Genomic DNA, 19323 nt, shown 5'->3' with positions numbered 1-19323 from the left:
AGGTTCCTTTTGAAGAGGGCCAAGGAGGAGCTCTGCTTGACATGTATGGGCAGTCTATTCCAGAATATGGGGAGTCTCTGGGTCATGAACCTATCCCTCTAGCATGTTTTATTCATTGTGATGACAAGGTTTAGATCCCTGGAGTGTGTGGTTCTGAGGGATTGGGATTTCTTTAAGTGGAGCATGTCCAACAGCTGAGAGTTTGACATGGCGTTGTATGTCAAGCAGAGATCGCCTCTGAGTAGACGATATGCCACAGAGTGTAGCTAGAGTTTTTTTAGATGGTCAGCATAGGACATTTGCTTTAGGTCTGTGATTCTTTTAGTGAGGTATTTCTGCGGCCTTTCCAGCTGTTGCAGATGTCTTGTGAGGTACATACCAAACAGGGCGTTGTACTCTATAATGGGTCTAATGAGGGATGAGTACAGTGGGACAATGACCTCCTTTTTTCTGGATGAAAAGCCCTTAGTGATGAGGTGTGCCACATAGAAGGATTTCCTGACTGTTGTGGCGATGTGGTTATCGGAAGGTGAGACCACTGTGTCCCTAAATCTTTCATCACACTTTCGGTGTTTAGTGTACTGCCACCTATGAGGTAATTCATGGGTACATGTTTTTTCCCAAAGGGGATAACTATACATTTCTTGGCATTAAGCTTGAGCCCATGCCTCTGGCACCAAGCATTTGCTTCTTTAAGGCCCTTTTGTAGAATATCCATCTCATTTGGGGATTCAGTAATGGTTCCCAGTTTGCAGTCACCTGCAAACTTTGTTAGCCAGAGTCCCTTAGTGTTGGCCTGTACTTCAGAGAAGTAGATGTCAAACAAGAGCGGTCCTAGGACTGACTTTCCCCCCTGTTTCATCATCATCACATTCTACTTGAATTATAGTTTTCTGCTTGTGCTATGTATAGGAGTCTTAACTCTGAAACTCTGAAATAACCCTTCAAATTGAGTAATCTCAATCTGCGCTGTTCTTCGGGAAGAATCAGCTTATCGCCACTTGACTGTTGCCGTCTTCTCCTCCCAGATAAAGTTCTTCAGCTCTTTATTAATTGCTACCCACAACTTCTCCTCTGGTTGATAAAAATATGCCTGACCTGTGTATAAGACTAAAGGGACTTTAATTGCTGGTAATCTTACTGTCTATATCCGTATAACAAAACTTCCATTTTCTCAGTTTTTGTATTATCTTTTGTTTAGTCTCTTCCCACGTATCATTAGCTGCCACACTAGGATCATTTTTTAATCCATACTTCATTTTATCATGCCCTCATAAATATAGGCATTCCTGAACCAGTTCATGTGTGGGTACATAATTTACCGCTATTGCCTTTGTTTTAGCTTCAGTAATTTTGTATCCTAAAAAGATCTGAAACTGTCACAAAATGTTCCACAACACTGAAGTATTTTTCCGGTTTTGTCAGGTATAAAATAATATCTGCAAATAAAGCCAGCTTTTCTTGACTACCATACCAATTATATCTTTGAATTTCTGAGTCACTTATTTTCTTTGCCAGTGGTTCTGAATATAATGCAAATAATAAAGGAGAAAGAGGACATCCCTGCCTGGCAGAAATTATCAGAGAGGACCCCATCCACTTTACTTTTCGCATCTGATCCCTCATATATCCTTCTAATCAACCTTATAATTTTTTCAGGAAATGCAAATGCTTCCATTGCCCTGCTCATAAAGTCCCAGTTTACTCTGTCAAATGCTTTCTCTGCATCAAGACCCAACAACAACAACAATGGTATTTTCTTACATTCTGCTTCCCTCTGTATCACAATGATCTGTTAATGTTGTCAAATATTTGCCTACCCTCCAAAAACATTGATCCACATTTATCAGTTTTGGCATTACTTTTGCCATTCTTTTACCCGTTATAGACATGAGCACTTTATAATCATGGTTTAGTATTGAAATGGGCCTGTGTGAAACTGGATCTGATGGATCTTTGCTCTCTTTACGTATTACAGCTACCACTGCCTTCTTCTAGGATGGTGGTATTTCTCCTCCTCTTAAGATAGTTAAACAAAACCTTCCAGATTTTTATACATTTTTCCTCCTAGCTTCTAAACTTCCACAGGAATACCGTCTATTCCTGGGGACTTTTCTGTAGATTGGTTATACATCATCATTCATTTTTTATCTCATCTCCTCCTATCCTAACCATTAGTAATTGAGCCTCATCTACCTCTAACCATGGCATATTTAATTCTTCCACAAATATTTCCATTTGTACTTTTTCTTGATTTTCATTTCCTCTGCTTTATAGAGACTGTCATAGAATTTCCAAAATATTTCTAATACCTCGGATCTCTTATTACTTCCTTGTTATATGCTCCCTAAGTTTGGCGTCAGCCCTTTCTACCTTCTGTTGCCTGAGTCGTGCTAAAAGTTTTTGTGCTCTAGTGTTATAAAAAAAAAAAAAAAAAAAAGTTGCTTAACAGCAATCTTTCTAAGCTCATGCATATTATCAAGGTAATCCCTTATTTTCTGCCTAGCATACTGCAGTTGAGCCTCCTCTTGTTTTGTGAGATTTCCCCTATTTTGCAATACTTTAACATTTGTCAGTCTCTCAATAATTTTTGTTACTTTACCATAGCTCCCTTTCTTTTATTTCCACTCTATCTTTAAAACTCCACCTTAATTATATCCCAATCCCTAGCTATATTTTCATAAGAAACGTCTGTCCTCTCTATCAGTTCCTGCATAATCTCCACTACCCATTCCTTAAACTCCGTTCTTGTCAACAGATAGGTGGGAAAGCGCCAAGGGCTCATTTTTATTTCATTACCATGTGCTTTTATTTTAGCTGTTACTGGCACATGCTCTGAAATAGCTATTGGGCGAGTATCAGGACCCTCAATTAAGTACACATGTTCTTGTGAAATATAAATTCTGTCTAGCCTAGCCCAGTTTTTATAACTTGGGGAATAATATGTAAATTCTCTCTGAACTCCTATTAGTGAATTCACATCTTCATGCCAAATATTTTCATAAATTTCTTCAAAAATCTACCCTCCTTTGATATATTTTCCCTTCTGGACCCCCCAGAAACATCTTCACTGCTGCAGATCAAATTCCAATTACCAGTTGTTAGTAATATGCCTTTGCTAACAACTGATTATTTCCCCCAGATTTTTCTTAAGCTCCATTACAGCAGTTTTAGGTGGAATGTAATGCATGCCACTGTAATCCTCCTCCCCTGCCAGTAGCCTGTTAGCCTCACAAATTTGCCATTGTTACATTTTTTCTTCTGCTATCACTATTGGAGCCCTTCTTGCAATTTATATAAGCTTTTCTTTTGTCTCAGGTATTCCGTTGAATAACCATCATGAAAACCATTCTTTATCAAATTCACATGTTCAGTTCTTTCTAAGTGTGTCTCCTGTAACATAGCTATTTGCACTCTACTTTTTTAATATAGTTCATTAGTCTTTCTTTTTTGTATGCATCTGTGAGGCCATTTACATTTAAAGACATTAAAGAAAGCATCATTGTATTAAAAATGTATCATTCCCCCCTATTATGTATACCACTTTTTTTGTTAAATGTCTAGAACCAGCGTTTCTGCTACATGCATACACACTGTTTGGCAGGTTGAACTTTTATACAGTTGTTTCTTGTCATATCCATTTGAACCTATGCCACATCTTATAAAACATTTTAGTTTATTGAAAGCCCTCAAATAAAAAAAAAAACACACACACCCCAATACCCCCTAAAACCTATTAAGTTAATACCAACACACAAAGCTGTGTACACCTTAAAATATTGTTTTACCCTCCTAATAGGAACAAAAGTCCCAAACTAACAGCCACACTAACATACTTGAGTTAACATAAAAGAAAGGTTATCCATGCTAAGACGTATGATGCAGCCTGTGCTTCTGCTAAGTGCTGATTGGTTTTGTCTAATCTTCATAGCTCTCCCAGCCCAGAAGACCACTAATGTTTTCAGAGAACATTAACTACCTTGCGAAAGCCCCTGAATGCTTTTGGAGAACATTATCTCTAGCCAATTTCTCTCTTCTTTTTTTTCCCCCAGTCTATCACTCTCCACCAGTTTGTAGCCAGTTTCTCTTTATCGGATTGTCTCCATGGAGACATGAGAACCAGGCAGTCAGTTTCTCTTTATCAGATTTTTTCCATGGAAACCTGAAGACCAGCTGCAGAATTGTTACTGAGCATACATGTATTTGCTAGAAAAAAGTCTCATACTATTCAATGTTCTTTTTCATTTACTTGCTCTCTCTTAAAACTTGTTACTAAATCAGCCTAATGTCTTTAATCCAGTCATCCCTCCAGGCAAGAATAAGAAAAAAAAAACATTCATTTTTCTTTTATGTTGCCTTTTAGCCAGGCATTTTACATTGCAGTGCCTACATTTCTTTAAATTGAACAAGGAGAGAGAGAGAGAAAGAAGGGAAAAAGAAATGCAAAAAAAAAAAAAAAGGCCGCATCTGTTTACAGTCCCCATTATACTTAACAAATAACTGGAAACAACTTTACTTTATAGCATGTAAAGAAAACCACATGCCACAAACTTGGTACTGTTTAAGAGAAAAACAATATTTACTTACAGTTAACTTTCTCCCTCCTCTTCCCCTCCTCAAAGCACTTTTCCGAACGTTAATGACATGAATGGGGCATATGCTTTACAGTCCCCCACAAGTCCAACAAATTCTGAAAAAGTCCAGTATTTCCAGATTTTCTTGTTATGTCATATTTCACAAATATAATTATTACATTGTAATTCCATATTAAGTTACTGGTTTTATTACAGGTCATCTCCATAATCCTGTCTTTGATTCATTTCCAACATACTCTTGATGTTTCTAGTCAACTCTTGTGCTCCCATCCTTTTCTCCAAAATTTTCCGTTGAAAAATTTGAAAAGGTACCGCAGGTACAGTTCCTCCGTGGTCTTTAGTACCAGAAGAACAAAAAGCAGAATCTCCTTCTGTTTCACATCTACTTTTGATGGACAAACTTTTGTATTTCCTCCTTAGCATGTACTTCATCAAAAAGTGGTTTTGTCCCTCTAGGGAAGAATACCTTGAAGACAGCTGGGTACAGCAGTTTGAATCTCACACCTCAACATTCCCTGAATAGTGGAATACATTATCTCTTCTTCTGTCTGGTGTACAATGAGTAATCATTCTCCACAAGCACTCTGTTGTCTCACACTTTTAATACTTTGTCCTTCTATAACCATTTTGTCAGAATCAACTCTGCATGCTGGTAGGATTGCATTTTTACTATTAAAGGTCTAGGTTGCTTTCTTATAGCTAGGTTTGGAGCATACACACTATGTGCCCTTTCAACTAACAACTGCAGTGGAATGCTAGTCCAGTTGCTTATTTGTGCTTTCATAAAATTAATGCAGTCTGTTCCTTCTGCTTCTCTGGTGTAGCTGAAAATCTCAGGTTTTCCCTACATGTTGTGTCTTATAATATGTTTTTTTACTTTTTTCCTGAGCAGTCTCATATTCAGCCAGCCTTTTCTTCATTTTGACCTCTGAGTTTTGCAACTTTATCATCTCATCTGAATATCTGTTTAAAGCTTCTTCCATTTTTTTCAGACTTTTGTTGTTTGTGTTGATATACTCTATCAGTGTTTTGTTTATTTTAGCCAGGTCTGTATGCTGTTATGTATCTTCCTGTAGGTTACTGGAAGTCATGCCTGAAGGTTGCATTATTTTTTGCTGAACAGCTGCAGAACTTTCCCCAATCACTGTTTCTTCCTCACTTTTTGTAGCTGATGTTTTCCAGGTCTTCTGTATTTCTTTATTCCTGGCATCCAGGCAGTGTACTTACTAGTCGGTTACTGAAATTTACACATAAACACAAGTCTACTGGCCTTCCCTGCTGAGTTTCTGTTTTCATACTGGGAGAGCTAGAAACAAGCTGTTAATGTGTAGCCATCTTGGAAGTTAATTATTTGGGTTTTAATCCGTTTCTGTAGTATTCACCAAGATGTTGGATACAGGGGCTGAAACCTTGCAAGAAAAGAATCTCCAGGGACATCCTGATAGCATACATCCTTGGTTTATTCCATTTGCGGCAATCTCAGGTGAACATACATTGGGAGAAGTCCTCTGTGACTTTCCTCAGTGGGTAGTTTTCTGAAGTGTAAAGGTGGACGTCATCCTGCTATCTAGTGTCAGTTCCTGCTGTGGAAGATTGTTCAGATGAACATAGCTTTAAAAGCCTGTGAAGAAGGGTCCAGTAAAGGGTGCAGGGTCTAATTTTACATGCTTAGCCATCTTCTGGGCTGATGGCTGTTTCATCTACAAACCTGCGGATATGGATGTTGTGCAGTATCTGCAAACGTATACTACTTGTTAATGAGTCGGATGTCTACTTTTGTCTCACTCTGAATAATGGATAATACCTTTTGGTAGGGCCTTTCCTTCCTGCAACAAAACCCATTGAGGATTTTGACAATGGATGCTTCAGTGGTAAGGTGAGAGCCCACTTTTGATCCCACATAGTACCAAAGATGTGGTCCTCTAGGAGAGAAGGTTGAACAACAGACATTTGGAACTTTGCACAGTCTTCCATGCCCTGAAAGTTTTTGAGGCAAAGCCTTTTTTGGGACATTTTCTTTTTCACTTGGTCAAACTGTTCATCCTGTTGCATCTAAACAAGCAAGTGGACACAAGATTGTGTCATTTGTGCAGGGAGGTGAAGCTTAACTGGCAGTGGGGAGTGGACATCAGACATAATCTCATTCCGATCTCTTTAAAGGTAAAGAAGCTTAGGTGGACTTGTTGAGCTACTTCCTGCAGTCCTGTCCTAGAGCTGTTGAATCATAGGATTTGTCTTGTCCAGGTCTTCTAGAAGTGGGGCATTTCAGAGACAAACTTGTTTGCCACTTGCTTGTTGTCTTCCCATTATTCTGCTCAGTGCATCTCAGCAAGTTTTTCCATCTTGTGGAACACAAGATTTCCTGGTTTATCTTCATAAGATTGCGATCTGTTTGTCCAATGTCTAAATGGCCGGAAGTACAATGGCAAAATATAATGTCGAACCACATATTATTGAATGCAAAAAGTGTGAATGCACTGTGCCATTCAAATAAATAGCATATGATTGAAGTCGGGATTCTGCATATTAATTTTCAACATATTGTCACAAACACATTCTGAAATTTGGTTATATCTGTCAATATCATTCACGATCACACAAATCATTCTTGACCATATGTAGGTAAACCGATTTCCTCCTTTTCACTCACGAGATAGTCTTTTAATTTGGTCTTGAATATTTTCACATACTCTTGTTCTCTTCTCTGTTGGTAGGTGATTCCGTTTGGAAGGGCCAACTTTAGAACAAGCCCTATCCCTTGAGAAGTATCAAGTTGGGGTCTGACAAGGATTAGTGTCTCTTTCAGATTATCCCTAAGCCAGTTAGTTTTTATTTTTATTTATCCTTTGTTGACTGGGTTAGTCCCATTATGTTAGTAGCCTCCTTTCAGGGGAGACTCAAGGTGGTGCTTACACTTCTAGGGGAAATTTAGCCAGAGCGTTGGGTAACTTTTCCAATTCTTTTTTCATAGGTGTCATGTGATCTTTTACATCCACCTGAGCTACCACCAATTCTTTTCCATAAGTGTCATGGGATCTTTTACATCCACCTGAGCTACCACCAACTTGGGAAGATGAGACTTCAGTTTAACATCTCATTCAAAGCTGGGTGCAATTTTTACTTATTTAATTAATGTAAAGTTTGTGCTCTTCTAGGTGCCCCAGCATGCCAGAACCATAGGTGGGGGGGTGGGATGGGGGTGGAGGGCGGTTGCCCTCCCACTTACAGCTGCACTTTGGCCTGGAGGCTTTAACAATTTTTAAAAAATTATTTACGGTACAAGAGCCTTCTCCTTTAAGGAGGAACGTGTGTGTGTCATGATGCCAACGTGGATCTAAATACATTCTGCAGTCCCGCATGGAATTTAAGCCTTTGAGAGATGAGTTACATCTGTATGCATGTGGGCATTTGGTTTAGAAAGAAGGTTAAGTCTATATGGTCCATCTGGTGACATAGGGGTTTATGTTTAGGCTGGTGAGCTTTTCTGTAATACCTGAGTGGGGAATGGTGTCGAAAGCCTTGGCGAGGTCAAGGTAGGCTGTGTGAACCACCTTTCCCACATCTATGGCCTTGGTGACTGTCTCAAAGAAGTCAACCAGGTTTAGTAGGTATGATCTGCCGTTAACAAAGCCGAACTAGGTCAGGTCAAGTGTTTGGAGGCTCCCAATGTCTTTGTTAATGAGTTCCATGATGATACGCTCCATAGCCTTGCTGACCAGGCTAGTCAGGCTTATGAGGCGATAGTTACCAGGGTCAGTTGTGGCCCCTCCTTTGTGGGGTGGAATAACTGTTGCTGTGTGCCATTCTATGGGCACGTAACCTGTGGAGAGGCTGGGGTTGAACAGCATGTTTAGGTGGGGGGGGTTAGTTCATTCTGTAGTTTGTGCAAGACGCAGCCTGGGACACCATCTGGCCCCAACTGAAGGTGTGTTTTTGGCTTTTGAAAGGGCTGTTTTCACCTGTGCTTCTGTGATTTCCAGGACACTACTTTTCCGGTATTGTTGTTGCCCCTTTTGGGGGTGAGAGGGGGGTGAATTTTATACTGAATCTATCTGCCAGGATGTTGGCAATATCAGTAGGTTCAGTATATTTTGTGCTATTTTGCACTAGTTCAGTGCATATCTGTGAGTTGCCACTTAGATTCTTAACATGGCTAAAGAAGGCTTTGTGGTTATCTTTTGAATCCTTGGCTATTTTCTTTTCGAAGTTAGCCTTGGATGATTTTATGAGGGACCTTAGTTTCTTACTGATACTGATCAGGGATGTCTTTCCTTCTTGGGATTTGCTTTTTTTTCTGAACTAGTTTGCTCCTTCTATTGTATAGCCTTTTTATGGCAGGGGTCCACCAGACTGGTTTCCTTCTCTTAGAGGAGTGAGTCTTGGTTTTGCTTGGGATGGCACGATCTATGCATCCTTGTAGGTGCTCATAGAGTGCATTTGTAAAGGTTTCTGCATCTTGGGCAGCGTTGTCCTGTAGAGTGTGGGCTGTGAAACTTACTGCCTCTGACTTAAGTAAGGTGAAGCTTGCTTTAGAAAAGTTTTTTACTGTGGTTTCCTTAGTTGGGGGTAGTGGTTGGGTGTGGACATCCAGAGTGATTAGTTTATGGTCTGATCTAACCAGTGACGAGTTGACCTCTGGTGTGGAACACCTGTCGCCCGTGTTGGTGATGACCAGGTCCAATATGTTTTCACCTCTGGTAGGGGAGTTTACCAGCTGATCCAGGGCATTTGAGTTGATGAAATCCAGGAAGTACTGTGCCTGGGAGTTTGTACTCGAGTAGTTTTCCCCGTTTATGGTAGGGTAATTGAAATCACCCAATATCAGGGTGTTCGGTAGGACCTTCATGATGTCCTTCATGGATGCATCTGCAGTCATAACAACTGGGTCGTCCTGTCGTCAGGCAGCCCTTCAGTCGGCCGGATTCCAAAGTCCGGGTCCGGCTTCGGCTGATGTCGCACTTCACCCGACGTCATCTCTGTTGGCCTTCGGGTATAAAGGCATCAGCCGACGCCATTTTCCTCAGTCTTTCTTGCCGCGTGGCGCCCGAAGCAGAAGCTGTTCGCAAGTGCCGGTCGGTCGGATCCAGAGATTACTTCTACCGAATACTACTTCGAAGACTTCTAAAGCTAAGTACCCCGTTGGGGACTCTTTCTTGCCTCAGCCGATGTCAGAAAAAGTTAATAATTGTTTAACCTGTGGGAAACAAATACCTCATAAGGATTTCCACTCTTACTGTCTGCCTTGTTTAGGCCCAGCCCACGACGTAGCAGCCTGTTCGGCCTGTGCTTCTTTCAACCGATGAACGCTTAGGCGTCGGTCGGAGTTTGCTGAACAGTTTTCGGTTCTGATTTTGCATATATTATGCCGCCGGATCCTCCGACTACCCAAACTGCTAAAAGCGCAAAGATAAAGACCGACACTCGCGGTCCGCGGTTTCGGCCGAAACCATGGTTAAGCAAACCGCGAGTGTCTCGGTTTCGGCTGAAACCGAGAAAACTGATCAAAATACAGCAGAATCTATCACTACCACTGAGGCCCCTGCTACTTCTCTTGAATCGGCCTCAGAAATTTTATCCACTACGGTGGTTGCCACTGACTTATCAGACACCATTCCCTTGGATGTGTCTACCCCAGCACGTGGTGCTGCTAGGCCTCCAGCAGCCATGTCCATTAAGGCCTTTGCCAGGGCCAAAGCAGCCAAAACTACTAGAACAGTGCCTGCTAAACCCCCTACAGCCCGGCCCTCTTCTAGTTCACAAATGCTTACTCTGGCACAAGATTTAATTTCATTAATTAGGGGATCTCAATCTCACCCAGACAGGGCCTCTCAGCCCCCAGAGAAGAGACCTAGGGCAGAGCCCCGAGCCTGTGTCCTCTGATGATTCTGCTGATGAATCAGACATAACAGACCAGCCAGAGGCTCCTTTCTCCAATTTTGAAGACTCAGATGCTGAAGAATCCATTCCAGCTGCTTCCCCGCCAGAAGAATTTTCCTTTGGGGAAACCTTACATGCCATGCGAGAGCAGTTCCAATGGCAGCAGCAGGATTTCTCAGACTCCAGAAGAAGACTTAGAACTTTTCTGCACCTTCCACAACACAGGCCCTTAGCTATACCTCCTGTGCTCTCTGTAGTGGATGATGCCTTCAATGATGTCTGCTCTGCACCAAATTCTTTACCTCCGCCCCTGCCAAACCAGACAGATTTTACAGGGTACCAGACACTCATCACCACCTTTACAAGGCCCCACTTGCAGACCCCGAAACTATATCCCAGGGTCCCAAGGCAGTAGCCGCGACCACAGCTAAAAACCCTATTCCTTCTGAAAGGGAAGCCAGGTCTTTAGACAGATGGGGCAAAAAGGTTTACACTTCAGCTACTCTCTCAGCTAGAGCTTTAAACTGTCAGTTTCACATGATACAATACCAAGAGTTTATGCTTGATCAGTTAACGAAAAAGCTATCCTCTGATGAATCAATTGATAAGAAATATGTATTAGAAATGGTAAATAACATACAACAGGTTAGTAACCATTCCTTAAAATGTGGCTATGATGCACTGGAGGCTTCATTTAGATCAGCCATGACTGGCACAGTGATAAGAAGGCATGCATGGCTAAAGGAACAAGCTTTACCGGATCATGTTAAAGCTAAGTTATTAGATGCTCCTATGGATAAGACCAGCTTGTTTGGTACACCTGCCCAGCAGGTAATGAAGAAAATGGAAGAAAAGGCAAAATCTGTTCAAACGGTTAAAGATTTCTTGCAGGTCCAACCCCCAAGGTTTAGCAGGAACTGGCCTGCCAAAAATTGTTCCTTTCCTGACCCCGCAAGATCCCAAAGGGGCAGGAATAGACGTTCCAGAGGCAGAAACCAATCCAGAGGAGGTGCCTACAGAGGACGACAGTGGCAAGGTAACAACAGAGGCACAGACACAACCACTGCCACTACAACAACACAGCCACAGTGACTTAACTCTAAATCCACCTACCAGGGAACAAATAGCAGCTCCATTAGGCGGCAAATTAACCTTATTTTCAAAGAACTGGCACTATATCACAAAAGACAAGTGGATTTTACAAACCATAGATCAAGGTTACCGGTTCCACTTCCACACTTTACCAGTCAAAGAGGAATGCCAAATCTACCTCCAAATCAAAAACAGAGGCTCTACAACAGATAATGCAGTTAGCAAACATGAGAGCTGTGGAAAGAGTGCCAACAACAGAACAAGGAAAGGGATTCTACTCAAGACTATTCCTAGTTCCAAGAAAGGAAAAAAGTTGGAGACCTATTCTCGACCTGTCCACCTTAAATACATACATCATTGTCCCAAAACTCAAAATGCTGACCCTACAGCAACTTCTTCCCATGCTGGGCAAGGAGTGTTGGCTGGTAACTCTAGATCTCAAGGAGGCATACCTGCACGTCCCCATTCGACCAATCTGCAGAAGATACCTCAGATTTCTTGCAGGATCAGAGCATTATCAATTCTCAGCATTGCCTTTTGGCTTATCTACTGCGCCCAGAGTATTCACAAAATGCCTGGCATCAGTAATCGCCCACTGCAGACTACAGGGAATTCAAATTTACCCATACCTGGACGACTGCCTGCTACAAGGGACAACAAAAGCAAGCTGACAACAGATTTACAAAGGGTCATTTACTTGCTACAAGCACTGGGATACACAGTCAATTTACAAAAATCAAGGCTGATCCCATCCCAGACAAGGACATTCTTGGGCGCGGAATTGGACACAGTAAAACAAATGGCTTTCCTAACTGCAGAAAAACAAAGAGAACTCCCTCTTTACTTCTTGGCACTAACAAAACAGAACAAGTTAACAGCAAGAAAAGTACTGCAGGCCTTGGGCTTCATGGCATCATGCATAATCTTGGTTCCACTTGCCAGACTACATATGAGAAAACTACAGTGGTACCTAAAGAATTTATGGTCCCAACACAGGCACAGCCTAGAAACAGAAATTCCACTAATTCCATGCTTAAAACAGGAGTTCCTATGGTGGGCTCAAGCATGCCAGTCAAACTCAGGGCTACCCTTTCGCAGATGTCAAGCAAGCCAGACCATCACAACAGACGCTTCAGACCTAGGATGGGGGGCCCACATGCTGGACAAATGCGTGCAAGGATTGTGGGCGCAGGATCAACTTCACCTGCACATCAACCTAAAAGAAATGCTGGCAGTAAAACTGGCAATCCAAAACTTCAGACCATTTCTCAAAGAGGGCCAGTTGATGATAAGGACAGACAACACCACAGTCATGTGGTACATCAACAAACAGGGAGGCACTCATTCATACCCCCTATGCAGAATGACTTTGGAGCTGTGGAACCTGGCACTCAGCTACAACATCCAGTTACAGGCAATATTTGTACCGGGAAAAGAAAATACTCTAGCAGACATATTAAGCAGAACCACATCGGATGCCCACGAATGGATGCTACACCCGGACATCTTCAAGACCATCTCAAAGAAATGGGGAATGCCTCAGATAGATCTATTTGCTTCCCCTCTCAATCACCAGCTCAGAAAGTTCTGCACAAGGACATTCCACCCACTAGCATGGAAAGTGGATTCGCTCTCCTTCAGCTGGAAAGGCCTAACAGCATATGCATTCCCACCTCTTCCCTTGATACACAAGGTATTACTAAAAATCAAGGAAGAACGTCCAAGGATAATCCTAATAGCTCCAAACTGGCCAAGACAACACTGGTGCCCTCTGCTGAGGAGCATGTCTCAGAGCAATATGTGGCCAATACCCCTGATGCCTTTGATGTTAACTCAGAACAACTACAGCATCATGCATCCAAACCTAAAAACGTTGCAACTGACTGCATGGAACATCACATAGCAGCAGCTAATCCAGAACTTTCCCAAAGAGGTAAAGACATTATTCTTGAAGCCCGCAGACCTTCAACAAGAAGGAACTATGCAGGAAAATGGAAAAGGTTTGTCATTTGGAGTACTGAAAGAGGAAAAGATGTGTCAAACATAGATATGCCTAACATTCTGGAGTATCTGGCAGAACTTCTACATTCAGGCCTGTCCTACTCCTCCATCAAGATACATGCATCAGCTATATCAGCAGAATACAGCTTTGATCCACCTGTATTTACACACCCATTACTCAGACAGTTCCTCAGAGGAATCAAGAATGTAAAACCTCCAAGGAAACCACCATTACCAGCTTGGGACTTGAACTTTGTGCTAGAAAAGTTGACACTATCACCCTTTGAGCCAGCAGCAACAGCAGACCTACAGCATCTATCGTGGAAAACCGCCTTCCTGCTGGCAATAACCTCAGCCAGGAGGGTTTCTGAACTCCAGGCCCTAATGGCAGTACAACCCTTCCTAATCTTCCATCAAGATAGAGTGTCCATGAGGACTAATCCTACATTTATGCCTAAGGTGGTATCCAGAGTGTCTTTAAACCAGGCAATCCACCTACCTACCTTCTTTCCCAACCCACAAAACAGAGGGAAAGAATACTGCATACCTTGGATGTACATAGACAGCTACGCTACTACATGAACAGAACAAAAAGTAGCAGAAGAACTGATCAGCTTTTGTAGCCTATGCAACAGGAAGAGAAGGAAAAGCTATTTCCAAACAGACAATCTCCAAATGGATAGGAAATTGCATACGATTCTGTTACTCCTTCCATGGAAAACCAATTCCACAGAACATAAGACCTCATTCTACAAGGGCAACAGCCACTACCACAGCCTTTTACGAGGAGTGGCAACCAAAGACATTATTGAGGCGGCTACTTGGACCTCCGTGCATACATTTGCCAAGCATTATAATTTGCCTCTATATTCCAGATCCCGAGCAGGGTTTGCCACTGCTGTACTGCAAGGGATCCTAAACACACCATAATCTAGTTTCTTCCTCCTCCCCTAGTTGGCTATGGTATTCTACCCAGTTGTTATGACTGCAGATGCATCCATGAAGGACATAGTACAGTTTTGTACCTACCATAAATGTAGATGTCCGAACTGGATAGCATCTGCAGTCAGGATTACCCTCCCTCCTTCCCTCTGTGGTACTCCTAGGGTGTTTACCCTCCTAATAGCTAGCTGGTGGGGAGTCTTTATGGTGTATTTGTTGTATATATGTACATACATGCTTATTTTTGTGTTTACCACTATCTTTTTGGAAACATTGGCATTTATCCAAAATTTTTAGCCTACAAGAGGGCTACTGGCATCTGGGGCAAGAAACACTGAGGAAAATGGTGTCGGCTGATGCCTTTATACCCGAAGGCCAACAGAGATGACGTCGGGTGAAGTGCGACATCAGCCGAAGCCGGACCCGGACTTTGGAATCTGGCCGACTGAAGGGCTGCCTGACGACAGGACAACCCAGTTGTTATGACTGCAGATGCTATCCAGTTCGGACATCTACATTTATGGTAGGTACAAAACTGTACTTTTTCCAGTGTCTCCAGAAAGGTGGAGTGGTGGTCTTGGGTCATGGAGGGTGATCTGTAACAGGCCACAATTTGCATTGCAGATTTGCCAAATGTTAGTTGCACATGGATGATCTCAGAGGTATCATGCTGTGCCACTAACCTGGAGGTGTAGATATCCTTGATGAATATGGATATACCCCCTCCTTTTGTGTTTCGGTCCATGTTCTGTGGCCGGATCGTGTGGTATGAGTTGTAGCCTGGTAGTGCTGGGGTGCTCTCTGGAGGCTTGAGCCAAGTTTCAGTTACTGCACGGATGTCCGCGTTCTCCATACTGAGGAGTGTTTCAAACGCGTGCATTTTGAGATTTAAACTCCTGGCGTTGAGTAGCATAACCCTCTGTTTTTTGTTAATTGTGCTGTTTACGGGGGTAGGTTTGACTTTTGAGCCTTGCCTAAAAAAGGCACTATGGGGGGCAGCAAGAGCCTTGGCCAGTATTTGAAAGCCTTGGGGCTACAGGTGCAAGCTGTCTCTTGTGAAGAAACACAGCTTGTTGAGCATGTTGTCGCAGGCTGACAGACACTGGATCCCCTTTGAATGACACCAGAAGCTTAGCCAATTGTTGAAATTGATAATTTTTTCTTTATACTGAGGTATCATTCTTGGTGAGGGCAGGATGCTACTCAGGGTCAGGGTCATACCAGCCTGGGCTACATGATCAGAGAGCTCTTCCATGTCTCTTTTCATGTAGTCCAGGGAGGTACATCTCAGGTCATTCACACCAACATGAACAATGACAGAGTCATATTTGTACTTGTTCTGGAGTGACCTGAGTGCTTGTGTTATGTGGCGGATTCTGGCTACCTACAGGCAGCTAACAGTAACCTTTTGCTTGTCCAGCCTATTGAGTGGATCATCAGTGTGTCTGACTATAGAGTCACTTATTACTAGTGTGTTAGGTATGTTATTTCGCCTTAAGGCTGCGATTGTGCGGCAACTGATTTTGTGTTTTGTGTGTTGTCTGGTTTGTGACTGTAGGTGCAGGTTGTTTGGGTGTCTGCTGTGGAGGTCTGTGATGCTTTTGCAGGTTTTTATTTAGAGCCTCCAAGTATGATTTTGTGTATTTGTGTATTTTTTGCCAGTGTTGGTTTAGTAGGTCTGTGTGTGACTGGAGGTGTGGTGCAAGTGTTAACCTTCTCCTCTTGACTGTGTTCTAGTCTTGGGTGGAGAGAGCTTAGCCTCCAGTTTGGCTGTATAATTACATCTCTCGCATATGTTAGTGTGTTGTGGTAGTTGGAGAGAGGGTTGTCTGTGTACATGTGGCAGTTTTAACATTGCCTCAGGATACCCAGATTCACCAGCTGGACTGGAGCGTACACCTGAAATTGCCCTTTGGTCATGCCTGAATAGTAGGGTGAGCTGCTTAGTCGCTTGGTTGGTGAAGGGTGAATAAAGAGCCTTGCCGAGCTGGGCAATCAAGTGTCAGGGTATATTAGTGCTTGCTCTTAGGTCTGAGCATTTGCTGGGCTGTAGGATGCTTTTTGAGTGCTTAGGTTGAGAGTTAGACTAGTTTCAAGAGAAAAACTGAAGAGGAGACTTAGTGGAGCCGGGAATAATTTAACCCTAGCTAACCGGCGTGCAAAACCATACAAACGTGGTTTTTATAGCAGGGAAATGAACGAGATAGAAATTAGCCCAAAATGGCCAATAAACTACTAACTTTTGGGCTGGAACCACTCCTCCAGAGACAGATAGAGGCTGCCCAAAGCTCCCCTCTCTCACAGGTGAGCAGAGAAACTTCCTTCTATCCAAATAAGGTATGGGCAACTCAGAAACTTGTAACACAGCCCTGAATTCAGCACTAGCCTAAAAACTGGACTATACTAGCTTAGAAAGCCGGGAAACTTTTTGTTTTTTTAAAAAGATAACGAGACACAGTAAAAACACACTTAAAACAGATTTAAACAACTACAAATGATCAGAAAAGGCTGTCACACTTTAGTGTGCAGCCTACAACAGTTAAACAAATTATTTAAACAAAAAACGACTTTTTAAAAGTGCAGGCAGTCAAATATGTACAATATGTGAAAAAAACAAGCTTTTAGATCACAGTAAATGCTGGAAAATCGGCATTTAGGTGGAAAACAGTAAAGTACAGCAAGAAAATATAGAAAACTGATACTTAATACTCCAAAGTCTCTCTTCTAGGCTTGAAGGCTTGCATCAGTTTAAGGCTTTGTAGTGCTTCTCAGTAGGTTAGCTACAGGAAAGATGGGAAACAAGTGCAGATATGTTCTTTTAAACCAGAAAGTTGAAAGAGATGGACAAACTGCCCAAAAGGTCAGTAAACTACAACTTCTGGGCCAAGAACCACTTCCCTTGTGGTAGTCAGGCTACCTAGTGCTTACCACTCCCACTGATAAGCTAGAAGGCTTTCCTCCAACACAGAAAGGCTTCTGACACTCAGAAGCTTACCAACAGTCCTGGGTATAGCAACTCTGTATCTGGAGTAGGCTAGTTACAGGAAAGGTGGGAAACAAGCGCAAGTGAGGCTTTTAAACCAGAAAGTTGAAAGAGATGGAAAATAACTGCCTAAACGGCCAATAGGTACAATTTCTGGGCCAGGAACCACTCCTCTTGTGGTAGATAGGCTACCTAATGCTTACCACTCCCACTGATATGCTAGAAGGCTTCCCTCCAACACAGAAAGGCTTGGGTGGGAGGACTCAGAAGCTTACAGAGATTCCTGTATACAGCAAATCTGTACCTGGACTAGACTAGTTACAGGAAAGGCGGGGAACAAGTGCAAATGCAGGCTTTTAAGCCAGCAAGTTGAAAGAGATGGAAAACTGCCCAAATGGCCAATAAACTACAATTTCTGGGCCAAACTCACTCTTCCCGTGGAGGATAGGCTACCTAGTGCTTACCACCCCCACTGATAAGCTAGAAGGCTTCCCTCCAACACAGAAAGGCTTGGGGTGTTCAGACGCTTACCAACAGTCCTAGATACAGCAAGTCTGTATCTGGACTAGACTAGTTACTGGAAAGGCAGGAAACGAGTGTAAATGCGGCTTTTAAACCAGAAAGTTGAAAGAGATGGAAGAAACTGCTCAAACGGCCAATAATGTACAATTTCTGGGCCAGGAACCACTCCTCTTGTGGTAGATAGTCTACCTAGTGCTTGCCACTCCCACTGATAAGCTAGAAGGCTTCCCTCCAACACAGAAAGGCTTGGGGGGCTCAGAAGCTTACCAACAGTTCTGGATACAGCAAGTCTCTATCTGGACTAGACTAGTTACAGGAAAGGCAGGAAACAAGGTTAGAATTTCTGTAAAAAAATAAATAAATAAATAAAATCAGCTAAAACAGCAGTAAATACAATTCAAATTGCAGTGCAGGCTAACACACGAGTGTGTAGCAATATTACGGCAAATACAGTTTAAATAAATGCAATTAAGTTAACAAATGACTAAAAAAACAAGTGCAGAAGGCAGTAAATTTGAAGGCTACTAACAAGCTGTAATAAGTGCAGAGTAAAAGCGACTGAACAGATAGCAAGCAGAACAGCAACTAAGATAGTTAAAGTAAGAGCAACTGAATAAAGTATGTATATATATATATATATATATATATTTATTTTGTTTAAATGTGCTTTAAGAATCTTTTTGAATTCTGTAGTATTGGTGGTTGTTTTTATGTTTAGGGGGAGATGATTCCAAAGTTTAGCTATGCAGTTAGAATAGAGAGCTTCTCCAGTAGTGTTGCCAAATCAAAAAAAAAAAAAACAAAACAAAAGTGTTGTTAAACAGATGTGTAGCCAGATAAAACCAGCTAGGAGATTGCAGTGATGCATACTGGGATCTGCAAGTAAAACAACACTGTATATTTTGTTTTATGCAATGTGCAGTTTGTAGGTATTGGTGCAGGATTGTGTAGTGAGAAGAGGGATTCCATTTCAAGCTTAAGGGACAGAGAGCAACAGGAGAGAGAACATGGGTGATCTCTCTATATGATTTAAGTTGTTCCATTGTTTTATTTGCTACCCTGTCTGTGTACAGGGCAAATGCTAAGGTTGGGTTTAAAGTTAAATCAAGGTGTCTTTGTTCAGAAACAGTTGCAATCACATTGCCATTATTATCTAAGATTACCAGTGGATGGCAGTCCTTGTGGCCTTTGTCTTTTGGCAAAGAACATAATGTCTGATTTAGTTGGATCAGTAAGAAGTTTGTTGGTTTGTTTCCAGTTAAAGAGCAGTAAAGTTGGTTTGCAGGTTACACTGTAAATCATGTGACTTAT

At 42.1% G+C, this 19323-nt stretch overlaps 1 protein-coding gene and 1 long non-coding RNA gene across 2 annotated transcripts in view; both read left to right on the top strand.

The window, feature by feature from the left end:
• Nucleotides 1-19323, top strand: part of STK3 (serine/threonine kinase 3) — a 3088627-nt gene that overhangs the window by 1560233 nt on the left and 1509071 nt on the right. The window lies entirely within an intron of this gene.
• LOC122796888 lies at nt 403-10475 on the top strand. The gene is made up of 3 exons (XR_006364011.1): nt 403-542; nt 4078-4080; nt 10462-10475. It is a non-coding gene; the product is annotated as an uncharacterized LOC122796888 (long non-coding RNA).

This window comes from Protopterus annectens, chromosome 3.part0, assembly GCF_019279795.1.
Source record: "Protopterus annectens isolate FY-2018-M chromosome 3.part0, PAN1.0, whole genome shotgun sequence".
NCBI classification, from domain to species: domain Eukaryota; kingdom Metazoa; phylum Chordata; order Ceratodontiformes; family Protopteridae; genus Protopterus; species Protopterus annectens.
This window is presented reverse-complemented; position numbering and strand designations above follow the sequence as displayed.